Below are 26942 nucleotides of genomic sequence, written 5' to 3'. Positions count from 1 at the left end.
TAGAAAATTCATGTTTGTAGCAGGGCAATGATATTCTGAACTTTCAGTATGAAAATGAATACTTTAGCAGAAAAACAACAACTTTTATGATTATATTGAAACGTTTATTAGTAATAGGTACCAGTATCGTATTGCATATCCCTGAGCGGGTGTACGTCAAAACATGGATGCTATTAAAATATAGTGCATTTTCTTTTTGCCTCTTTACAAACTAATGTTTTGTCAAAAGATATGAACAATGACTTATAAAATAGAGCAAAGCACACTGTAAGATGAGGATCTTTTTTGAAAGAAAATCTAACATAATAACATAAAAATGTTCCACTGAAAATGTTGTTTTGGTGAGTGCAAAACGAAAGTGAAAGTAGGGGAAATGGCTGTTCATAGTTCAAGACTACTTTTCTGTCCGATTTTCATGGACTCACCCTATTTTCTTTGCGGGAAATTATTTTTTCACATGTCCTTGGAAATGCTACATAAGTGAAAGTTTTATTGAATCAATTTACATATTTTTTAAAAAATCTTAAAAATATGGACTTCACTATAGAAGTCTATGGGAAAATTAATACGATACTGAGACCATTATCTGCCCCTAGGTCTCACTAACCACTTCCAGGTCAAATGGCCTACCCCCGTATGTAGTACCAAAAACACACTGAATCTAGACATATGCATTGTAATACATCCATGAAATACACAACGTCACTGCTTGGGATATTCCAAGTACTCAAATAGTCAAACAGCACAGACTTAGAATCACACAGTAATGAAATAGGTATGATATAAATTGTTGAAATCTGTTCTGTTTTGAGAATGATAAATGATATTTACTATTACAACTTCTTCAATTATCATAGGTATCAATTTGGTGTGACAAGTTAGTTAAAATTGTAATTTTTAGTAATTTAGGGGAAATATCACTGAGGGGCATGATATAAAAATGACCATTTCTTTGTAGTCCTATGTCTGATTTTGATAGTTCTGGTCTTATTAGACTCACAATACCACAAGCTTTCATCAAATGTAAAAAAAGAAAAACATAAAAACTCATAAAATGTTTATAAATTAAATTATGGCATATTTCAGAGAAATGCATAATTTGATGAAAATTGCCTTTCCTGGTCATTATTTCCATTTTCCCATAAAATCAGTATAGTGATATTGGTAATCTGGCTATATTTTAAGAGGTGCATTGTGCAAGGTATTTTAAAAAACAACATAGCAACAAGATTTTTATCAGTAACAGTGACTCACAACTTGACGTCATCCATGAAATACACAATGTCACTGCTTGGGATATTCAAAGTACTCAAGTAGTCACACAGCACCGACTTAGAATCACACAGTAATGAAATAGGTATGATATAAATTGTTGAAATCTGTTCTGTTTTGATAATGATAGATGATATTTACTATCCATGTTCATGTAACTCCAATAAGATGTTGAATAGTTTTCTTCAAATTTACACACTTTAAAAAAAGAAAGAACTTTCATCTATACATGTACATTATATATCTAATCTATCCATGACAGTTTCTAACTTCACATTCATTGATGATTGTCCACTAAGCTGAAGACAAAATGCATACATAGTACGTACATGTAATGTATGATTAAATTTGAAAACTTTTCAGCAGTAAATGTCCCATTTAATGAAAGCTTTTTTTACAAAGAATGGCTAATTAAAATTCTGTGTGCACTAGAAGACAGTCCAATCTTTAAATTATATGCCAAACCATTATTTAACATGCGGCTGCACTAGCATTAGTGCACCACTATTCTATTCTAGTTTTATTTTCTGTGCCCCTGCATTGGCTTTAAAGTTCATGCTAATGGCTAAAAAAATTATCTGTGTTTCTACTAAACCTACCTGCCATATTTTTATGTTTTAGTTTTTTGGTTTATTTTATGACAAGTTTAAAAGTAACATTGTAGCATTTTTAAGTCGGAATGTGTCTGTCTCCAAACCAAACCAGTCAAAAACTTTCTAAATATATTTTGGTATAATGTGTAAAGTTTTGCATACATGTACATGTACATAACAATTCTAGTTTGTGACAACATCATATTAGAAACTCAGGTATTTTTTTTCTGCCAAACCATCCACATGTATTTTATCATGAACCACTCATTTTGTAGTTGCATTGCCATTGGTATCAGTACATCACTATTCCCATGTTACATGTCCATCCTTGCAATCTAAACATTGCCTCCAAACTCTTTCATTAGTACTTTTTTGTAATTGTAAGGAAGTCATGGAGTAACTTTTGAGGACACTGAAGATGACGAGACTGAGCAGGTTGATTTAGTGTGTGATGTTCCATACCATCTACTGGAGAATGGAGAGTTTAACATCACCTATGCACATCCTGAAACATTTTCAAGGAAGAAGTTTGGTCATTTACTACGCAGCAAGACTTATCAAGATAATGTCTGTGCTGTTGTAGTAGATGAGGTGCACATGGTTTCAGAATGGTTTGTATTGCAACTTAAATATATGTATGTATATTTTTCCACAGTCCCTTGGCATACCCAGAATTTAAAAAAATTTACAAGAGGGTTTTTAAAAAATATTTTATAATAGCAAAAATGGCTTATACAATGTAATAATGGAAGAAAAAGACAATGACATAATTACAATAGTTACAAACTTTTATACATCCTAACATGTAGAGGACCTGAATTTTGTAAATATATGGTCTGAATTTTCTGAAATCATGATGCTTGAAAAACTGATTTTATTTCATTACACATGGCAGTGATGTATGGTATGAATTTTCTCAAATCACACATGTAGTAACTAAATACTACACTTAGTTATTAATAAGCATGGAATACATCTGAAAATCCTCAGTAGTATAGTCGTTATTACGTCTGCTTTGACAACAGAAGACTGGGGTTCAAATCCTCACTGAGTAAACCATGATGCTTGAAAAACTGATTTTATTTCATTACACATGGCAGTGATAGAATTTAAGTGGAAATACTTGCTAAATTCAATTTTGCTTGTAAAAAATATTTCTTCTTGTTAAAATTAGCTTTGGAAATTCTACATGTATTATATGTGTAAGTCCAGTTCAGAATTAACACCAGAAACTTATATTTAGTGATTGTAAATTTGCAGTATTTTCTAAATTTAACTAGAGGGAAAAAAATCTAAAATTCAGTCCCTGCATGTACATGTATTAAATAAACAAAGGCAAACCCATCTGTATTACAAATTCTTTTTTTTTAGGCTTAAATACATTTATGACACCTTCATAATTTGAAAAAAATCCCTAGCCAATTTTGTTTCTGTCTGAAATGGAAAAGGTTAAAAGTACTTCTATTCCAGATCTAAAGTTCAATAAAAAAAGATGACCTAATAGACCCAAGGTTTAAATTGGAATGGCCTTTCAGTATACTTAATTAACATTCAATTGAAATACTCTTTTGTAGGGGTGATGATTTTAGGCCTGATTTTAAGAAAGTTGGTGAGCTGACTTGCATTTTCGAGGGTGTGGCTCATTTGGCCCTGACAGCAACTGCCACTGTGGACTTAGTAAAGGGATTAAAAAAAGTATAAAATTATAATAACCCTGGTGTTATCTGGGCTAACCCAGACAGACCAAATATTTATATACAAATTGAGAAAATACTCCCTAATATTAGAAAATTTGAAAAATATGATGATCTAATAAAGTCTGTTAGTAGCGAGTTGAAAGAGAAGCTATCTAGTTTTCCATTAACAATTATGTATGTTGAAAGTTTAGAATGCCTTGGATACTTTTATCAATATTTAGCTCATGAATTGAAAGATGTGCAGTTTATTGGTGATCCCATTCCACAGAACAGAATATTTGCCCAGTATCATAAAGATTACCCTAACACTATGAAACAATTAATCGTGTCTGAGCTTGTCAAAGAGGACCCCAAACTAAGATTGGTTCTAGCCACCGTAGCTCTAGGAATGGGCCTAAATGCTCCATGCATATAGAGAATAATTCATTGTAGACCACCAACTACTGTAGAAAAGTATATGCAGGAAATAGGAAATAGAAATGGTCAAGAAGCAGAGGCCGTAATGTATTACAACTTGAGCGACATTTCTAAAAGTCGAAAAGGGTTGTCAAGTGCTATGAGGGACTTCTGCTTGCTGAAAAACAAATGTTACCGAAAAGAACTGTTAAATTACTTTGGTTTTAATGAGATGTTGTACTGTGGAAATAAGGCCAAATGTTGCTCATTTTGTAAAAGTACATGTAATACTAACTAGTTAGCTTAAGTCATATCCAAACAAGCTATGAAACAAAACTTGAAATTCCCATTTAGTGAAGAAAAACTTAAGCCTCAGTTGACATGATATTTTTTTTTACTATGTAAATATAGAAGAAATTAATCATTGTCTTTTTTTATTTATATTACTTCCTTTTTCAACCCACTATTTAATTTTAAATACTTGTACTATTAAAGACTGAACCATTGTGATTACTAAAACTCTGATGGATCATCACAGACACTGATTTTGTAACTCCTTACTCTTATGTGTTGGTACATGTATATGTGTATGAAATTGCATAAAACTATGCCTTGCTTAACTTGAAAGTTGAACACCTTGTTCTTATACTGTTTTGGTAAGAATTTGTTTATATATATATACTTAATCGTACACTAAGTTACTAACAGGTTTAAATCAACTAAAACAAATATAGGAAACATTTTAAAATCATATTGATTCAGTTTGACTGTTTGATGCTATTAATTCCATAACAGCAGATTAATCACTGTCTTCATCAGTTTCAGGGTCAATACAAGGACCTGATTCTCCTTCTGTAAGTCTGCTGCCTTGTTTTTTCCTTGTTTGCCTTTAGGATTGACAAAAGAGGAGCATCTCACCATCAATGCCATTTTTTCTGATAACAAAATCTCTGTTTTCAAAATATAGTCAATACACTCTATAAAGTATTTAGACAGTGAGGAATGACTAAAGAACATTGGGATACAAAATTTCAGGTTCACATTATTTCTATAAATATCACCTTCTCTCACTGTATCTTTGAAGCTGAGAACTAAAAAGTACCACTGCATGAATTTCATTATATAGTTGTTCAAATCATCCTTCGGTTCTTTCACTTGAGTAATTTCAGTAATTAGTATTGTACCAGACATAGTTTTAATACATATCTTAGCACCATTTTTTGCTTCTTCAGGTTTAACATTAATTATGAACTTTTCCATTCCTATTTGAATGCTAAAGGCATAAATATTATCTTGCTGTTTACATTTGACCATAAAACCTGTTATTCTCAACTTGAACACAAAGTGTTACAGGTTCATCCTAAAAATAAGATAAAAGCATTAAGTGACATGTTATATGCCATCAATTTTATGTATGGAAATCAAGGGAACCATGATTCAAATGGTACCCAAAAGAGACAGAAACCAGGGATATGGACTATAGACAAAGACAATCGACACTCCCATCAGAGAACATAAAATAACCAAAATCACACACACATAGAAACCAACAAAAAAAATCACCTACTTGGACTCCCCTAAGACTTGACATATATAACTACAAGTTGACTGTTCAAATGCTGAAACATAACCCATTTTATCCCTGACAACTGGTATTAAACAAAAAAAATGTTTAGAGATATTTCATGTTTTTAATAATCAAAAGATAAAACATCAAAATAGGCATATGAATTAAAAGGTTCATCATGTCACAATTGGTAAAGCTACATATATTTTTTCCTGCTTAAAGCCAAGAACCTTGCCTGATGGTTTTTTGTCAAGGTTGACTTTCATTTGATAGTTCGTAGTCTGGTGTAGAATAATTCACATGAGTCAATATCTCGATGACATCAAGTTATAATTATTCCTATCATTATCATTTGGACAAATGTATAAAACCTACCACATGTGAATATGTCTGTACAAGTGGGTCAACTATCTCATCCATAATTTCATCAAATAATTTCTTTTTTTTTTGTCTCGATGCATCATCTTGATATTCTTTCCAAGCTTGCCATGCTTAGGTTCATCGCTCAATTCTTCCATACCAAAATGTTCTTGAACATATGCGAGCCAGTAAGCACAGCCTACTGTTAGCACAAAATCTTCGTGTGCCTTAAAAGATACAAAAAGACAATTGAAGTTTTGGATACTCAGAATGTGCTTAAACGGATAAAACAACAATACATCTTTAATAGCAAATCCCACAGTTTTCATAAGAAATTTGTTTTTACAATATTTTTTTTTCATTGAGTGTATCAGAGACATGCATCTAATCATATGTAATTAAATGCTTCACAAGGTCAGTGGTGAATCCTTAGTTTTTAGGAAAAGAGGGGGCCCCAAAAAAATTCTTGACAGGATCACTGGTGAGGATCACAAAGTAAGTATTTTTCATGATTTAACACACACAATTTTTTTTCTAAAGGTGGGGCCTGGATCCGCCACTGAACAACCACAGTGGTTGAACCCTGAACAGTGGGGCAATTTTGGGGGGCTCTTATCCCAAATGATTTAAGTCACAACCCCCAATATCAACCCCAGTCTTTCTGTTGCACAATGACACATTGTGCAACAATTTCATAGAAACATTCATTTATCTTCAGGTCATTGTCCTGACATTAAAATGTGTAAGGAGGACAACGGTAGAATGATACCAATATTACTGTGGTCATTACATGCATCTCCAATTCTTAGTTTATTAATTTATTAGTTCATCATAACAATTTAATGCACACATAGAGTATTCCCACCTCAAATCTACTTTTCACATTCCCATTGACATTTGACCTCTGAATGAGTACTTTCAAGTGCTGTAGTGTTCCCTTATCCCTGCCACTGTTAGGTTTATAAAATCTCGTATATAATTTCTGACAAAACAAAAGAAATTAATTTATTTTGATGCTCATGATTTACATGTTATAATTGGTTGTCTTCAGTAGATCGTAATTAGCTAGTTTTAATTTTTTTCTTAAACTAAAGTTTTTCTTGTACATAGATGTTTATCATTAAAGATCATTTATCTTGATCTTACATCTTAACCCCCAAACAGTGGGTTAGAACATTTCTATGTACCAGATGATATGGTGGTGCAATTTTTTTATATAATGTAATGCACCTTTAAGTACATAATTTTCAAAGGAATGTTCTTTTGTGCAATAGAGCAATGAATGAATATATTAAAGAAACTTCCAGAAAATCTTGGAGTGTATGGAACATCTCAACAATTATGGGAGTTAGGTGCTCTAGTCTGTCTGCAGCTGTGAGTGATCCATTGGGTACGGCTTTGGCACCTTGAAGCCTCACTCTTGTCAATTGGTCACGACCAACAGGAACCTGCAACCCTTCCAAATCACCACCTTTGAAGATGAAATTTACTTCAAATACAAAATGCTCTTAAAAACAATTCTACTCAGGTACAAATAAATATTGAAATTACATGTAACTATTATTTTTGTTTGAAAAGAGGTTTTAATTTTACCTTAGAAAGTCTAGAAGACCTCAGAATAAACATCAGCTTAAAATGATAACATACTTCTGTGTATAGTGTACTGTATATTTCTACTATAAAAATAATCACAATTATCAGAGAAACAAAGTTTTTTTTTATCTAATTCCAACAGTTTCTTGTCTTTCATTACTTTTACATGTACCCATTTCATTTTTAAGTAGCAGTGTTTTTAAGAGTCATTCTGTAATATGTGAAATACTCCAAGACAGACTGCACATTTTTAATTTTGTTATTAAGTTGTTTTGTGAGCCCATATGATAAAATGTATAATTGTTCATTCAGATGTGTGAATGTGTTCGTAGGTAACAATTTATGTCAAAAATCCAATAGTTTCCATTGTATTTCAGTGTCATTTACAGAGTTATCTCCCTTAATTGTGAATTCTACATTCTATGTAACCTTTATCTGCTAAGAACGGGGATTTTATGAAAAGCCATATTCTGTGACTACATTTGTTGTATAACGGTTCAAACAAAATATCAAAATCAAAATATGAAGGCTTTTCAACCGTGAATGAAAATTTGCATGATTCTGATCTGGAGTGCATACCTCTTCCAGCTTTTGTGTACCATTGCAATAATTCTCTCTCATACTCATCCATGATCTGAACACAATCAGAATAGCCGGCTTCATTTTTTAACATGATCTTTAACCAAAATATTTCAGATTTTGCTTTCATGGTTTCTTCCAATGGATGTGGAAAGTGTTTTGGAATAACAGAATCAATCCATTTAAAACCATCCATGTACTGAGTTGTAATTCTGCCCAACAAGGACTTGATTGATGTCTTATAAAGCTTTGTTTCTTCATCATTTAGGGTAAATAGTTTCATAGATATCAGTTCATCTTCAATGAGGGGTCTCTTGTCATCTAGTCCTGACAAATCTGCACGATCAGCTGTCCAGTCTGATGCAAAAAAATGGTAATCCCTATTTTTTGTTGTTCATTCCTATGTCATTTGTTGTAACATAGATATCAAGATTATCACCATTAATTTTGCCATCTTTTCCAGAAGAAACCATTTTGACAATGTTATTAGAGGAATACTCAGCAAACTGGTCCAAGATGTTACGCTTAGATTCATCTGAAAGTGTGATGTGAGTTCCCTGCAATCGCTTCAAAAGCTACAATTTAAATGGCAATTAATGATAAAATTAAGTGATAAAAAGTAACTGGATAAAAATGTTATACTACACACATGTACATTGTATATACATAAAACTTTGAATCAAAAGCCATTTAAGGATTATTGGTTTTATATACTAAAGAATAGAATGGGATATTTTTTTCCAAATTACAGGGCCCATAAAGAGCATAAAAATTAAGTACAAGTACAATGATCGAAGTAATGGAGTAGGCAATAAGAGATTACACAAAATAACACATCATATCACCATAAGCCTCAATCAAAATTATAGCTAAATATGTATAACAAAAACACATTGATATCAAATAACAGTATCAAGACCTGTTCTTTTTAAGTTCTCCATAATAGACAAGTTTTCTTGTGTTAACAACTTGAAAAATTTTAAAGATTCATCTGAGTTTTCAAAGTTCTGATATACAAGTGTAAACAAGAGTTTTCAATAAGTTCAAATAAAGCATAAAACATATAATGAATGAATAATATTTAATATATACTGTTATCACAGATCAGCCTGGCCTGTTCGATATTGTAAATATAATGGTTTATTTGTTAAATATAATTTTTTGTGTTGCTTTCATCCTTTGTATAACCTGTACACCAAAGATCACTGACCTACATATGTAGCATAAGGGGTTCATGTTGAAATAAACTTATCTGAAAACTTATCATTTAACTTTAACATTGAATTTTCGAACAGACCATCACTGCAGGGGTATATATGTAAAATTGGCATAAATTTGTGATACAATGATGGTAATGAATCTGTACACCAAATATCATTGACCTAGCATATGGGGTTCATGTTTAAATGAACTTATCAGAACACTTAATGTTAAGTGTGTGGACGCCACGACCACTGGAAAAGCAAAACATAAGTCTCACCTTCAGTGACTTTTGTCGTGGGTGTGACAAAAATTGCACTTGAAGGGAGTTGAACCCTTCACTCATAAAAACTGAGTTCTCCAAGCAAGTGCTTATTTCAAAATATATGTAAACGCACATAGTGCATATTTCATACATGTTCAATCTTTTGATGTAACATTTTACCTTTTACATAAAATTACCTTATTGTCTGCATGGAATCTAATAGCTAGAGCTGTATAAATTCTTTGAACAGCAGATGTTTTTTTGTTCCTGCAATATCATCCCATAAATGGTTCCTAATGTTGCCAGCTTTGAGTCCACATCAACTTTGTCACCTACATGGACATGTAAAGCAATTTAAGATTATTTAAATCAGGAATCAGTTGCTTACACACACTAGTATCAAGGTATGTATTTGAAAAAATTGTAGTATTGAATAGGTACACTGGTAGGGTTGGTCTAGTTGGAAAACTCTTTGCTTTATCAATTATTGAAGTCACACTTACCTAGTTACGTTATTGTAAATGTCACTTACCTACAGCACATAATAGTATCTCAAGTAATTCTGGGCATCTTGTCTTCATTTCTTCTACTAACTCTTTAAACCAATTTCTCTCCGATAATGTTTCTGGTTTATTATCAAAGACAATACTATGTCCAACTTAGCTCAATTGGGTGAGTTGTTTTTCAATAGAGATTGAAATTTCCCTTTTATCAGATATTGATAGCAAGTTTTCCACAGACTGTTGATTTGTTAATGATAAATCCTCAAGATCAATCTTTGTTGCTGTATATGAGTGATCTAAAGCCATAGTCTTTTGTGATGTACTACATGTACATATATTTTCCGCTCTAACAGAACAATACCCATGATCACTTAACGCATCTGCATTATCCAAAGAATGTGGACTAGCCAATACATCTTCAAACTTTTCAGTACGACATGTATTTCTATTGTCAGGAATGGACAACATGTCATTAAAAAACAATTTTGTCTTAGACCTTTTTTCTGATTTCACAGGTGCAACTATATTACCATTAATGTCTAATTTTCTCATCTTTTCTATAGACTTTACAAGTTTGTCAGCTACCGATTCTCTACAAGAAACTTTAAGAGCAGAGGGGGGTGTAGTAGTTGCTCACTTTTTCCTGATACAATTCTTATTAAAATTTTCCAGTCCACTTTTTTTAAATAAACAGTAAGTCTTACACATATTGGCACATTTTTCACATACATACATGAATTCCATAATTGAGTGTTCAACAGATATATCAAGACATTGCTCAATCCAGAAAACATAGTTCTCATTTACTGCCTTGTGCTTAGTCAAACCAAACAACCTCTTGATTTTATTTTGGCATACAAAACAGAAAATTTCAGCCACTTTCACTGGCGTCGTTTCCATGATATATCAAAAATGTTTGCACTTCAGAAGTATGGCTCGCTTGACCTAGCCATAGAGTGTACGATACGCTCTATCAATAAGACGTACATATCCGTAAAAGTAGAATTTAAAAAGTTAAGTTAATTATCTTTGAAAACGACATGTTTATATTTATAAGCACACATTTTCCAATTTGAAATCCATATTATGGTAGCTAATTCAGGGGAAAAAAATATCCCAATAAAATTCCAAATTTATATGCAACTTCCTTTATAGAAGTCCTTGACCTTTCAAAACCACATAACCATATTTTATTGGTTACTTTGAATAAACAGATATCCCCATTTCTAATTATAGCAACACATAAAGTTTTCAAAAACATAGATTTTGAAATTACTAACGAAGAGAGAAAACTCAAACTTATTTCAAGGAACTTACTGTGGTTTATTCAAAATCAATGAACTAAAGTCTGTTTCACCAATTCAATTATTTCTGAAAAAAAATAAGAAAAAAATACAAACTTAAGAAGCATAATTATTTGATTTTAAATAAATAAAATTAAAAAATACTAAGTATTAGGTCATACTTAATTTTAATTTTCTTAAAACAAATTTATGTAGAAGTTAAAAACAGACATATGCATTAAAAAAAATTCTTCTTTAAATAAATATTGCTTACATTTCAGTTTAAGAGTGCCTTCCAGAAAATCATTACTAAATTCGTCAACTGTGAGTTCATATTTGTCCAAACTTTTATTTTCTTTTCCTCCAGTTTTAGGATTCCAATATATAATCTGTAAAATAGTAATTTAACATGTATTAAGTACTATATTTATAATTATTGAATGCAAAATTAAAAACATAAAATGCAACTGATATAATGTACCAACAAAAGCAATTCTAAAATAACTTAAAATGCTAAACAAAAATTAAAAGCATAAAATACAACTAAAACAATGCTTTAACCAAATCCATTCTGAAATAATTGAAAAAGCACACAAAAGTTTATAATAATGCTCCCCCCATTAGGTTAAAGCAAAATATATAGCTTAGTGTTAATAAATAAGCAAACTTTTAAATAAAGTCTTTAATTCCACATGTATTTATTGTTAAAAGTTTTTATATCTTCAGTAGTTCAAATATTATTGTTGTCACATTTAGTGGCATCAACAACACCAAGGACAGTCATTCTCAAAATTGTTGAAGGATGAAATGAAGATTCTCTATGATTTAGTGATGTCTTGTGCAACATATGTACCACACAATTGACAATTTTATTCAGATGAAATTCCTGTTTTGATTTGGTCTCATCGTTAACAAAATATGATTCACTTGAAAGCCATGTTTTTACTTTTGTATGTTTGCATGTAAAATTGCATTCTATAATTCCTACCAAAGTCAAACAGAAAAAATATTAATTAACAAAAATCATAAAGAAAAAAAAGTTTATAACTTGTGAAACTCAAATATTGCAAACATCTTTATTTAATTAATATTTCAACATCATAACAAACTGGCCATGACTACCTCATAATGATGTTGAAATTAATTTTCAGTTGATATTTTGCAATATCAAAATTTTCAGTCATTATGAAACCTAAAATAGTGCTGTTAAAAAACAATTATTGAACATCCTAGCAGTCAAACTTATTTCATTATATTTAATTCCTTCAAATTCGGTTTCAATACAAATTATATGAAATATAAGTGAAATTCATATACATACTTCATGTTATGGAAAGGTTTACTTTGACAGAAATGAAAAAAAACCCTTCACTAAAATGTATAGTTGTTAGAATGGTTTGGACCAACATGCACACCATAGAATCAAGGAGTGGTAGTTTTTACCCTGAATATCTTCCGAGATTTCAGGTACTGTAGTATTTTTCCGTGGTAAACAATTGGGTTATTTTCCTCATCATCCCATGCATGTATGATATATTTTCCTTTATAAAAAGTAGGTGGTTTATGTCGGTTTACAGAGTCTGAGGAAGATGGTTCTGATACAGGATGAGCCAATGGTTTTAATGGAGGTTCTATTGATGATGGTGGATAATCTGAAGCAGAGTCTGTATAGAAGAAAAGAAATGAATGGATGTTAAAATTCAAAAGAAAGTTACATTTATAAAGGGGGATTACTCAGTAAAATTCATGTTTTTTTTCGTCAGTTTTTCCTTTTTTTTGTTAATTTGTAAAATGTTTTAATAAGTAGATGATTTTTTAATAAATGCTGAAATATTTAGTATTTCTAAATTTAGTTTATCATATAAGGCATTGTTATGAGTTAACTATTTATGCACAACAACTGAAATATATTCAAAATTTAGAATGTAATTGACATACAAAATCATTATTAATTGGTCAATGAAACAAAAGTGAGAAGCTGGGCCTGATTGTTTTTTGTGCTAGACCAAAGAAGGAACAGCCCACAGGTAGGCAACCCAACCAGATGCAGATATAATTGAAAAACCAGATTGTCATGAAGGTATAACTAGAAGCATGTTTATCTGTAAAAAATGACTCTTATTATAAATTTTTACTAGTAATCTTCTTTATATACAATTTAAATAACTTATTTCTAATAATTTTTGCTAATAACAAGGGAAGCAATGTAACAAAGGAAAGGCAATCCCAGTTGAAACCCCCTCTATTGAATAAATAACCTACACTCTGTAAAACAGCATTTATTTAACATGCCAATGCATGTTTCAATGAAGATTTATACTTATGCTAGTTGTCAACTGTTATTTAATATATTGATGTGATTTTCCACCCCCCCCTTTTCTTTATGTTCAAAATGTCAACCTAAAAAAAATTATTCCACAACTGAATCATACGATTATGTCCTGCACGTGAAACATAAGGAAGACCAATGCAGGAAGTCAAGATCTCACTAACCACTTCCGGGTCAAACGGCCGCCCCCCTGTGTAGTACCCAAAACACACTGAACCTAGACACAGGGGCGTGTCCAGGATATTTGAAAGGGGGGGCGTAGAATAAAATATTTCGCCGAGCGAAGCGAGGCGAAAAAATTTTTGGACCTTTTTTGGCTTAAAAACATAAAATAATAGAGAATTGCACTAATGTAACGGTTCCTGACTTGGAGCATGTATATTTTATAGTTAAAGTGTCAGGGTGTGACATTTTTTATGCCGAGTTAGTGTCACACAAAACAACCAAAATTCATGTATTATACTGATTTACTTACCGTTTTGGTTGTTTAAAAAAGGTGTCCAAGACACCTTGATACGATTTTAAGGTCTTTTGACGTTTTGTTTTTGACATCGACATCTTTGCGAATTCTTTATCACATCAACAACAATGGATACTAATCGCAGAGTCGAACACGCCGGACTCCGAGAAACGAAATTTTACGGTTGAAGATGACCCATCAAATTGGGGAATCAGTATAAAAAGAAATCAGAGTATGTGTTTAATTAATGAATATGATAAATTGCCATCATTCAATACAATACTAGCAGATTATAACGATAGTTTTTTTTTTTTTTTTTTTTTTTTTTTTTTAAAGGGGGGGGCGTACGCCCATTACGCCCTTACCTGGACCCGCCCCTGAGACATATGCATTGTAAGTGCATTATTTGTGTGTATTATGATTAAAAGTAGTCAAAATGAAGCTGAGAATGTGTACTTTAAAATCATATATGTAATTAACTACAAAAGTGTATGAATATTGTTTACATGTGTGAGTAATTTGCCTCCATGCTGTCAGTTAGCAGAACAGGTAAAAATGTGGATTTTCAGTATTATTTATTCAAGTAAATTTTGTGAAGAATTTCTACTTAACTACTATCATCGACATCGTACCATTAGCATAATGATTTTGGAAGCCATATTTTGCATGCCTCGCAACGGTATGCAACTTTAAGATGTCATTTGTCCTGGGAATTCACAGTGAGACTTTGAAAATTACTTTTTTAACATGTAAAGTAATTGAAACGTTAGAAGTGGTTAGTGAGACCCAATTTTCATCTACAGTTGTCTTCCCTTTCCGGTGCAGACATAAATTCCGGTAGGTCTCAGTATCCAGCCAGTGGAAACAGGAGTTCGGAATTCTCGGACTTTTAGGTGACTTTGGAACTAAAATCAGACTTTCGAACGGTATTTTATGAAAAACCGTGCTGTCACATTGGGGGGGGGGGTCGTCTGAATTTGAGTTTCGTGTACTCACATATGGACATATATTCCACCAAAAGTAAGTGAAACATTAAGGTGAATACAAATGAACCTGAAAATCGTAGTTTGAGATAATTCCGAACCTTCTACAAAAAAACACCAAACTATTTAAAATTTTCTCCATTGTGTTGTCCTTGAGTCAATGACTGTTGATTTTCATTTATATGAAACAGTCTATGATACAAACTTGTTGAACATGATGAGGGTAACACAAACAAAACCTTACAAGAATCTGTTATTTGTGTATACAGTACCCCATATTTCATTTTTGAGAACAAAAATAAATTCATGTACAAGGTCAAGGAAACTCCAGTGAAACAAGTATTGCTGAACAGTTGACCAAGAGCAATCAAAAGCAATATTTAATGTTCCAATGTATTGTACATGTAAGTCATATGAGAACATTTCATACATAACTTGAAGTAAACTACATGAATTATATGATTTGGAAATTAATCTAAACATTAACATATACATTTGTATGACCTTGTATTTGACACAATTTTCAGTTTTTTAAGAAGTTTATTGTGCTATTTTTTTTTTACTTTTTTAATAGATCCATAAATACAAGCTGTTGACTTACATTGTATATCAGTAACTAAGGATAATGAACTAGTTTTATCAGTCATCAGATTTCTTTTGCACAGTATGTTGTCATGAACATGTACAATTATACCATAGTCATCACAGTATGATAAAAGTCTATCCATGTTGATTTTCAGTATCTCTTTCCATATTAAAAGGAAATATGTTCTGATATTTTCCAGAAAATTTTGGATGCAGCCTTCACCTACCAATGATACAAGTTACCAGACAAATCATACATAACAGGAAGCTCTGTTCAAATGAAGTATGATAATAGATTGTGTAGGTATTTGAGGTTCAGTATACAATATTTTTATGCCTTTTTTTTTTTTGAAAAAAAAATTAATATTGATTTGGGGTGTTCCAAAGGTAGGACCCACCTCTTTTGTTGGGAAATGTTGGAAGTAATGTGGAAAATTTTTGCAAAAATGAGGAAATTATTAGCTTGGACCCCCACTTTCAAAGTCTTTTGATTGTTCACTAGAAACTCTCATTAGTCATTTTATTTTAGAAATGTATTTGTATTATTTCTACATTTGTAATGTAGATAGATCCCATATGTGTTTATCGCTTAAAATGTAGTACTACAGTTCCCATGACACTTAAATGAAGGTTGTAACAATATTTTAGCATAATGGGATGTATTGTTTGAAGAAAAAAAAACATCCATTGATCCATATAATGTAGGGTTTACTTAAATAGAGGTCTACTTCAATACAGGATTCATGAATCACAATAACTTTGAATATGAGTATTATGTATATTTATTACTGATTTTTATACTTCCAGGTCATCCATGGCATTTATATGACTGAAAAGAATTCATACATGTATAATTTAGATGACCTTCAATGCTGTTCAAATCTCTGCTTGCACTGTAATGAAAGCTGATATGAAGCTGAAGTTTAAAAATAAATATTTTCAAAATCATATTTCTTAATCAAATGTACAAGGTTTAAATGTGTTGTGCTTCAAAAGTAAAAGTCACTTTCATACATGTATACAATAACAGCCATGTATACTTCTTGACAGTACCATCCTGGAATACAACCTAGAATCCCTTGCACTGCAAGCTGTCACTCTATCAACTGAGCTAAAAAATTACTTCATTGTTTTCTGTAGATTAGGTTGATTATGGTCTTTTGTAAATAGTTTTACTTTATTTGTTTTTGGGCCTTTTTATAGATTGCTTAATGGTATGTGGTTTGCCCATTATTGATATCCATGTGGTGATTTCACTTGTAGAAGCTTAATCGTTATTTGCTTTGTTATTTGAATGACTATCTCATTGGCAAACATAAATGGTACATGTATTTAAGTTTTCTACTTATGACTAGTGATTGCTAAATCTTTCACTACTTCTCGAACAAGTAATTTTGTGTAACAACTATTTGGCTAAGCAACTGTTGATTCTGTGAGGTAGCACTATGAAACCGCCTCAAAATGTCATAATAGTAGAGTAGTATAAAGCAGGATCATTTCATACAGTAAAACATTCTTGTCCTGAAATGCAAGAAATAATTGCAGTATGCATTGAAACCATAACCAATCAATGAAAAAAAAAACAAGTTCCATGGGTAAATAGAATAAAATATAAACATTCACAGACATTAAACATTTTGAAAAAGAAGAGATTTATTGTTGAATTTTGAGCTAATCATAATCATGCCATGTACTTGCACCTATAATTTACATTGAATTGATCTGAATTCATGGTTTCCTTGTATAAACTCTACAAGACTGGTAAATTGTGATTTTTTTTGTTCACAAGTTAAGAGAGATAATCATACCATAAGCTCATGATGCACCTGTTTAATAGGACATCTTATCGAATGATAATTATTAGTCAACTGTGCTGGTAATACCTGTTCATTGATCAGATGGGGTTGGCACACCTCCTTTTTACCAGAAAATTAGACATTTTCATGTGTAAAATTTTCAAACATGGAAAATAATGTGTTGGCATCACCATCACTTTGGCTTGCACCCCTCCTTTTCAAAGTGTCTGGAGCCGTCCCTGTTCACTAATCTGTAAATAGCTTTCATCATATTTTGCTTTAACCGTCTAGCATGAAACAAGTTGCCTGTTTTGAAACTATTTTAATATTCTCCATAAAAGCAATAAAGAAATATATATAAAAAAAAAACAATACAATGCTTAGGTAGCAAACCATATTATACTCCAGCAATGCTAAAGGTTGTCTGGCAAGCTATTTTCTGACTTGGTGCCATCCTAGGGTATAGAGGAACGGAATTCCAACCTCTTGCGTTGTAGGAGTAACAGGGACGGATCCAGGATTTTAGATAGGGGCGCGCAGTAAAAATTCTGCCGAGCGGAGCGAGGTGAGACAAATTTTGAGGTTAAATTTTTTAATCATTATAGAGTGGGTGCAATGTTGATATCTTTTGTGGTAAAATTAGAGAAATTTTAAGTTTCAACTGGAAACCGCCTAAATCTACCCATGACAACCCATGCTTTGCAAATTTTAGGGGGCGCACTCCCCCACCAGAATACGCCTCCGAGTAACCATGTTGAATTTTATGAGTGGGGTCGGGGCTAGGATCACATTTGAAATTTAAAGGCAGGACAATGATATATGATTTTATATAAATACAAAGATGCAATAGGCGAAAAAAAGGTTCTGGTTTGAATATTACATAAAAAGATCCGGGACACAAAATTTGACTATATAGCCCCCTTTTTTCCCCTTACGATTCAAATGGATATAGGAATGTATCATTATTTACCTGGGAGGGGGGACTGGTCATTTTGAAATCATATAAAATTTTCTTGACCCCCCATGATATTATCTTATCCCCCTTAAAAACATTTTTTTTTAAATGTGATACCCCCTCTATTAAACATGCGTATGGAGTTTTCATATACATGTAACAACTACTACATTATGCCAGAGCTTGTCGAAACTACGCAGAGTTTTTGTATCGCGCTAGAATTCTAACAAATAAACTTCTGGAACAGGGCTGTGTTGCTACAAGATTGAAGTCATCCCTATAGAAGTTTTATGTTATGGTCGTCATCCTGAAATCGTGGATCGCTATGGTGTATCCATCTGCGCCATGAAAACTGAATTGTTCAACGTGTCATGGTTTTCCTTTCCTCTTTCGTCTACCCCGGACTTGTCTTTTTATGAGCAACTCGGTGGGTGTATCTAGAAAAGCAGAGGACGCTTACCATACTGGCGCACCTGGTCCATGCTCCAAGTTTATAGTGGAATCATAGTTGCTCATTTGCTTTTGTTAATTTGTATATTTGATTTTATCAAAATTTCATGTTCTTTGTACGTCTGTTTTCCATGCCTGGCCTTTGTCCCTGGATAACATTCTTCTTATTACCGTTATAACCGTAGTTCCCTTCACTACTCTTTGAAGCAAAAACAGTTAAGATGTTAAAGAATTCTTACAATAAAAAATTCAAGTCTTCAATTCCAAAACTTGATACTTTGGAAAAGTCTTATCAAAATCAAGCAGAATCAGACACAGCTCTTGAGATTCAAGATATTGGTAAGGAAATTGAATCGTCAGCAGATAAGTCGGACCAATTTGATTTAATAATTGTAAATGTTTTAGGTCCTGATGGTTATGTTGATATGTGAACTTGATTTTACCAGAGATCATGCATGTGACAATGAAATAAAATGTTTAATCCCCCTTGAAATCCATGTGAAAAAAAATGACCCCCCTCTTTGAAGTTATAAAACAACTGAACCACCTTTTCCATTTACAGAAAAAAATGACCCCCTGGATATATGTACTTGGTATGTTTAAATTTTCAAATAAATGTCTACGGTTTGAATATCATTTGTAAATTATTATATGAAGGATGCCGAATCTAGAGGTTTAACCTTAAAAAAAAAGCTGTTATGCACGTGGCTAATTACAATATTCGTTATGTTTCGGCTAAGTTTAGGCTAAAAACCACTAATTCCACTTCCCATAGGCTTCTATGCTAATTTCACAATATTCAATGGCTTCTCTTGACTTTACCTTAACTTTAACCTGCAGATGACTATATATCAGCATGATTCTACATATGCCAGCTCACAATCCTCAGAATGGCATGTGGGGTTAGCAGACTTGCAGTGCAGTACTGGTCACCGGAAGTGAAGTGTCTATAAATAGCATGGGAAATCCCAGTGTTTTCACAAGATAGGGGTATATTTAGAAATCATTATGGAGATTAGGCTTCACATCACAAGAAGCAAAATGCACCTATAAAATGTACAGAAATGTTTTTCCTTTCAGAAACTGTTTAAATTTTTTAAATGAGATGAGAACTTTTTTCACAGCACTATGAGGAACGGGGTAATTTCTGCGTAGGACTATTTTTGCACACGTTCCAAATGCTCATTGGTTGAATTGGTGGTCTGTAACCTAAATTTACAGCCAATGAAATGAACATCTCGTTAGCGAGAACACAGCGTTACTTTATATATTTATCGGGCATTTTTAAAGAACCCAAAGCTTTTCCGAGAGGAAATAATCGCCATTTTCTTGCAGCATATTTCTCTGTTTCCTTCCCCTTTCCCTATGATATCCCCTGCAGTATCGTATTAATTTTCCCATAGACTTCTATAGTGAAGTGCATATTTTAGGATTTTTTTTTAAAATATGTAAATTGATTCAATAAAACTTCCACTTATGTAGCATTTCTAAGGACATGTGAAAAAATGATTTCCCGCAAAGAAAATAGGGTGAGTCCACGAAGATCGGACAGAAAAGTAGTCTCGAACTATAAATAGCCATTTTCCCTACTTTCACTTTCGTTTTGCACTCCCCAAATCAACCCTTTCAGTGGAACATTTTTATGATATTATGTTAGATTTTCTTTTAAAAAAGTTCTTCATCTTACAGTGTGATGTTTGCTCTATTTTATAAGTCATTGTTCATATCTTTTGACAAAATATTAGTTTGTAGAGAGGCAAAAAGAAAATGCACTATATTTTTATAGCATCCATGTTTTGAAGTCGAAGTTGGTACCCGAAGTTGCGACGAGTGTAGCTTTTCGTTGTATATTATCTGCCCTTGGCTTTTCGTTATATATTATCTGTCCTTAGCTTTTTGTTGTATATTATCTGGCCTTATTTCCTACAATAATAGGGGATTTTTCAAAAAAATTTTTAGAAACACTTCCTTTCAGAATTTCTCATACTTTTTGTGCTCAAATGGAAGAGGAATAATGAAATTATTTTAGTAGATGTGTTGAAATGAGGAATTTGACATTTAGGTTGTGATTTGGTGAGGTCAAAAAAGGTCAAGTTTGTGACATCCTGAAGCCATTTTGGGTCATTTTTAGGGTATCTCTGTGTTTATGCATATAAAATGAAAAAAAAATGGGAATTTTTTTTTATGTTTTTTATATAAGTTGTTGGAAGGTTCAAATTAACATCCCTGAAAATCTTAATTGAATTGCGCCGGTGTATTTTTTTTTAAATTACAGAAAGGCTATAAAGAAGATAATGGGAAAATTAGTTGTGGTTTCGTGCCTGTATGTACAATGATGTGGCCATCTTTTTGGGCACAGACCATTTTCTTCTTGGGGAGGTTGGCTGGAATTTTATATAATTGCAAAACAAAGTTTATTCTTTCCAGCAGCAGCCAAAGTATATGCCTTCATTGAAAATATTCATTCTTAAGTAATGGAATAAAATATAGAATCATTCATATTTTTTTCTGTCCATGATGACTGAGTAAAATAAAAACATCACAAATTTGAATTTTTTTGTCGTAGTCGTGTGGTTCTCATTTGAATTATAGCGATGGATACCCATAGCTTATTTCCTGATCATACATGAATTTTCTTTTTGAAGTCGAAATACTTAGTAAAAATTAATATATTGAAATCTTTTGTAGTATGACATCTTGATCATATTGGTGACCGGAAGTAATGATATATGCCTTAATTAAATAAAAACGATGGATTATGTCCCAAACCTTTAGGAACGTGATGAGACGTCCGTTCCTCTATTGTTTCAATATTATTGCTCGAAGAAAACCTGACGGGAGCATTTGTAATTTTACAACGTTTTGAAAAGTATAAATATTTAATTTTATGGATGCTTACTCATTTCTATTCAATGAGGATAAACTCTTTCATCTCTTTAATTAAAATATTTCCGCTATACTTTATATGTATTTAATCGGTCTTACTTTAAGTGGCGTGAGTAGACCTTGCGAGATCATGGAGGGGTTGCCAGTCGAGGTTACTCAGTAAAAGGGGGTGCAATGGCATCATTTACCTTTATTTTAATTTTACACTTGAAAATGTAAAATTTTCTAAAGGGAATGCCAAGCCCTTGCACCCCGTCTGGATCTGCCACTTTGACTGACTTTACTGTTTTTCCATCTTTTCTTAAATCGTACGATATATTGACACGAAACATTGTTGCATACGTGTATTGTTAGGTACATAAAATGTATTTTACAGCGCTACATGCGATCCTTTGACTTCTTATAGGAGTTACATCTTCAGAAAATTTTATTTCGTCTGTAAATTTTTATATTGTTAAAGTAAGTTCGAGGTCATAGGAAAACTGCAAAATGTTTGTTTGTTTGTTTGTTGGGGTTTAACGTCCGAGCAGCAATATTTCAGCTATATTCAGACAATGAACATGAAATGAAAAAAAGGATGGGTCACAAGGATAATAGGGTCGACAAATTTTGATTGCCACTGGAAAAAGGGGCATGGGTAAGGTCGGGCAATTTAGCCTCCTGTGGCGTAGCGCAAAGGTTCCTACTCCTATCGAATACCACAGCAGGGTTCTTTAACGTGCGAGGAACGTGGCATCTTTCCCAATACGGTGCACCACTATGGTTTGCGGTCAGGTTTTCCGTATTATAGCCTGACAACCCCATCATGTAACACGCCAGGGGTACCCCATTCCACCACCTGGGGCACACATCCCAGTTGCTCTGTGGGCAGAGCGCCTAGCCCCCGGCTAGGTTTCTGAGCACTATTTAGTCGCCTTTTACGACAAGCTTAGCGCTGCTGCAGGCCTATTCTTTTAACACCCGGAAAACCGCAAAAGAATTTGCCCTTACTTTCAAGAAGGATATACATTGATATGCAAATTGAAAATTCATAATAAATTCATAATAAAACTCCATTACAATACCATATTTTTTTTAACATGAGACAAAATAAACTGAAAGATTCCGCTGAAAATTGTGAAAATTTTGCATCCTTTACAAATTATCTCCCTTTGCAAGATGATTACCGCATTTAAAATCACAATAATGTCGGGTATTTTTGATATTATGGTATTTTTCATTTCATTAATCACCTATTCTTATGTGCTTTTGTTAATTTTTCCTTAAGTACATTAAGAATATATTAGACGTGCCCGGAAAGATGCATAGTAGTACATATTAAACATACCTATTGTATAGGAGCTGTTCTGAAATTCTAAGAGTTATCTTTGTAAGTTCAGAACATTGAATATCTTGAAACTATAAATAATAGAGACGTGGGGTCTTTACTTTTGCTATATGTGACCTTTTACCTTAACCGTAATTTCCAGTTCATTCTCAATGTCATTCCATTATTTAATTTTATAGCGTGTCCATAACCAAAATAGTGGCATTAGGATACAATAGATTGTTTTATTGTATTTTACTTTGAGAAAAAAATATAGTTATCTTTGTTTTAGGGAATTGTTGCCAGAACAATCGTGTTTAATTATTTTTGTAATGTTTTTTTTTGAGATTTGGTGTGTCTAGATCATTAAGTATATTTGATTTAACATTTTCAGGTCTATTAAACCTTCCTGACGATTTAGTGATTATTGTTCGTAGTTATATTCCTGTACAACAGTTACTTTTAACAGTCAGTAAGATATGCAGATGTCTTGAGGATGTTGTGCAAAAAATGCAAAGCTTTTGGACTATTGCAGAGTTGGACGATTCTTATACTATTGACATTACAATAATGGAAATGATCGTGAACAATAATTAGCTTGTCAGTCTCAATCTGAGTTATCAATATACAAGTTTTGGGTCAAACAGATTTACCAATTTGATGTCAAAGATTACCCCTTCTATTCAAGAATTGTATCTAGCAGAAACACCACTAAACGATCTCTCGTTTGTACTTACTTTACGAAATTTAACTACCCTTGATATAAGTGGGACATTAATAGGTGATAACCAAGTAGGAATGTTGTCACATGCTTCAAAACTCAGACACCTTTATATTTCGTTCACTAAGGTTACTGCAGCAACTTTAGCAGATTTGTTCAGAAATTTCAAATTTCTTGTCATTTTTTATGCATGCCAGATTTGTTTTATGTTCGCCGATATTTGTTTAGTTTTAGCATCATGTGAGGATCTTAAATTTTTACATGTTTCATTCTTTTCTCAGATTGACAGAGGTCAATCTGTTCAGTATGTAAATCAACATATTTTATTTGAAAGGCAATTGCAACTTCCTGTGTTTTAGGTTGTAAATTGTGTATACATGTAGGGCCAGATATTCCGACAACGAATTAGTAGTTAGGCCTCTACTTGATGACTATCATCATTGTTCAGGTAGAATACATGGTTAGCACATTATAATGTACGATAAGATTGTCAAATTAATAATAAGCAGTTTTTGTTGAAGTACTAGTTCTTTTACTAAATATCAATTCTGTTTGTGGATTTTTTTTCATCAAGAAAAAGAACTTTTTTCAGCTTTTTTTGTTTTTGTTTTCAAAACAACGTAATGAATTTACATCTACTTATATGTATTAAAAAAGTTTTGTAGAAGGATATTGGAGTTGTTGTGTTTCATTGCATTTGAGAAAGGCGACTTATGTATAAAAACAAAGGAAGCATAATTATAAATCGATTGCAAAATTAAATCTTGAGTTCTTCAGTGACTTCAAAATGTACACCACAATGTGAGCCCCTAGGGATAGAATCGGGATATACCATATCAGTCGGACATCTATCACCCATCAAGATGCTACTACAGTATCCAAATAATAGTTCACTGAGGTCAAGGTCTGACATGCACCTGTCGAGATTTTAGATTAAATGTGATTAACCTTGTATGTGGCGTTCAATTGTTTTATATATATATATATATATATATAACTATGGTGTATCACTATTATTTCAAAATTGCTTGTTACAAATTACATCGGGATTCTTTTTCAATTGTATGTTTTTCTTGTACTGATCTAATGTACTGTAATACAAGTGGGATATTAAGCTAGATATGAAATCGGTTTCAAACCACCAACTCGGAATATGACGGTTGTTTTTCGAACGTTCCGTTACTTGATGTACTCGAGCGTTTGATTTTGTCAGTTGTATATGAATTTTCTATCTTATTGAATTTTCCTTGGTAATTTTTCAATATAATCTTGGTTGTGAAATATGAACTTCTGCACGAAACATAACATAGGCACTGGACCGTGACATATACGACAAGGTCAGGTGATACGTGACGGTCTAATATGCACCTTAAGTCAAAATATCGCTTAACTTGTATGAATCGAATAGATCATGGAAACTTGACGTAGGTAAGCGTGGATCCAATGACGGGACTGCCGAACGTACTCCCTAGATTTAAATAAAAAGCAACAATTTTTTGCATAAAATCTAGATTTTTCACGAAATTTTCTTTAATTCTAATTACCCCCCCTCCATCCTGAGATCCTGTATCCGCCCCTGGTGGGCATTGGGCTCAAGATCATGTTGCATGCACCTGTTTACGTGTACATAAAGGTACACCAGCAGTACACATATGGTTGACATATAGTTTTACAGTGTATAATATAGTTAGTTATTAACCAACTACCCAAAATACGTTAAAATATGTCAAAAACTACCCAATTGATATGAATTCAACCGGACATCTATACGGGGCCAATATGAAAAAAAAGAGGGCCAAAATGGATCAAATAAGGGCCAATACGGCATCATAACTTCCGGTCGCTTAATACCGCCATTTTGAGTTGGAATTGGATTTCATGAACTTCGATCATCAGCACTAAAAGCTGCAGAAACTCAAAAAAATCTTCCATTTTATACAAAAAGGATATTTAAGACTGATTAATGCAAATAAACCACATGTTTTTGGCAAAACACGAAAAAACTGTTCTACAAATCATCTAGTTGAGTTGGTTAATAAAATTGTCAATAAATATGTAATTTCATATTGGCCCTGTTATAGGTTTCAGTCAATCATATTGACCTCGACAGCCGTATAGGCCCTAGCCGATGCCTCGGGACCTATACAACCGCATCGACCAATATGACAGACCTCAAACCTATAACAGGGCCAATATGAAATTACGTATTTATTAACATATATTTAATATTGACTAGAACACGAAAGCCTAATACAGTCACTGGACATTAATAGAAGAAGCCAGATAAGGACTACCAGCCTGGCATCTTCTCTTTTAGGGTTAATGACGGGTCAGAGGGGTCGGTAAGCTGACACTTGAGACCTGATACCCGCCAACCTATATTATGTTGACACGACAAAGTTTAGGCTAGACATAATAGATTTAGATCAGTGATTAGACATAATATAAATCTAGACTGGACACTTTTCGATTTGAATTAGAACTTAATCACATAATTTAAATCTTACTCATTTCTGCTTTCATTTTCAATGTAAATAGAATGAAAAAAAATAAAAAGTGAAATTAGCTTCAATCTCCATTTGTGAACATGGTCATGCTTGTGACATTATAGAAATGCTTTTTGTTACGACTTTGCCCCAAAAGTATATTCTAACAGTTATATTTCTGAACATAAAATAAAATGGCTGACACTGTAAACCCTGTGCGTTACCCAGGTGACACGGCCTCGATAGATGGATTAGTTACCATTATTTTAGTTTTTCATGTACGGCTAAAGAAATAGCTGGATTTTTACTTTTCGTTCATGGTAAATTTGTTAGTATTAAGACAGTTTACAGAACAATAAAAAGACTTCGACTGAGAAGATATCGTGCTGAGAGTCCCTTGATAAGTATTGTTCAAAAAATAATTCAACTTCACAAACAAGGATATTCTGATATTGGGTATACAGCAATGTGAAAAATACTTAATTCTTGCTGTGGAATAAATGCTACTCAAGAAACGGTAAGAATTGCATTATGGTGGTATAGTGACGAGATCCCGACGCCGTCTTGTAAGAAGAAGGTATTGTAATCTAGGACCAAATTTTTGTATTCACGTACATGGATATGATAAACTCAAACTATTTGGAATTTCAGTGCATGGAGCAAGCGATGGTATTTCT

At 32.6% G+C, this 26942-nt stretch overlaps 3 pseudogenes across 2 annotated transcripts; 2 read left to right on the top strand and 1 right to left on the bottom strand.

Annotated features, from left to right (window-relative positions):
• Positions 1-621: 621 nt before the first annotated feature.
• LOC148606866 (uncharacterized) lies at positions 622-16613 on the top strand (annotated as a pseudogene). Its single transcript, XR_015915371.1, has 5 exons — positions 622-634; positions 2251-2476; positions 3440-14990; positions 15866-15965; positions 16473-16613. The product of XR_015915371.1 is annotated as an uncharacterized LOC148606866 (transcript).
• LOC148606867 (uncharacterized) lies at positions 4726-15727 on the bottom strand (annotated as a pseudogene). The gene is made up of 10 exons (XR_015915370.1): positions 15682-15727; positions 12752-12972; positions 11583-11697; positions 10387-10627; positions 9720-9789; positions 8058-8632; positions 7187-7356; positions 6751-6867; positions 5901-6112; positions 4726-5302 (listed from the first exon to the last, which is right to left on the bottom strand). The product of XR_015915370.1 is annotated as an uncharacterized LOC148606867 (transcript).
• A 6324-nt stretch (positions 16614-22937) lies between the features above and the next one.
• Positions 22938-24292, top strand: LOC148606865 (uncharacterized; annotated as a pseudogene).
• The last annotated feature ends 2650 nt before the right edge of the window (positions 24293-26942 follow it).

This window comes from Perna viridis, chromosome 9 (genome assembly GCF_037379345.1).
Source record: "Perna viridis isolate PV_CMFRI_1.1 ecotype Kerala chromosome 9, ASM3737934v1, whole genome shotgun sequence".
Taxonomy (NCBI): domain Eukaryota; kingdom Metazoa; phylum Mollusca; class Bivalvia; order Mytilida; family Mytilidae; genus Perna; species Perna viridis.
This window is presented reverse-complemented; position numbering and strand designations above follow the sequence as displayed.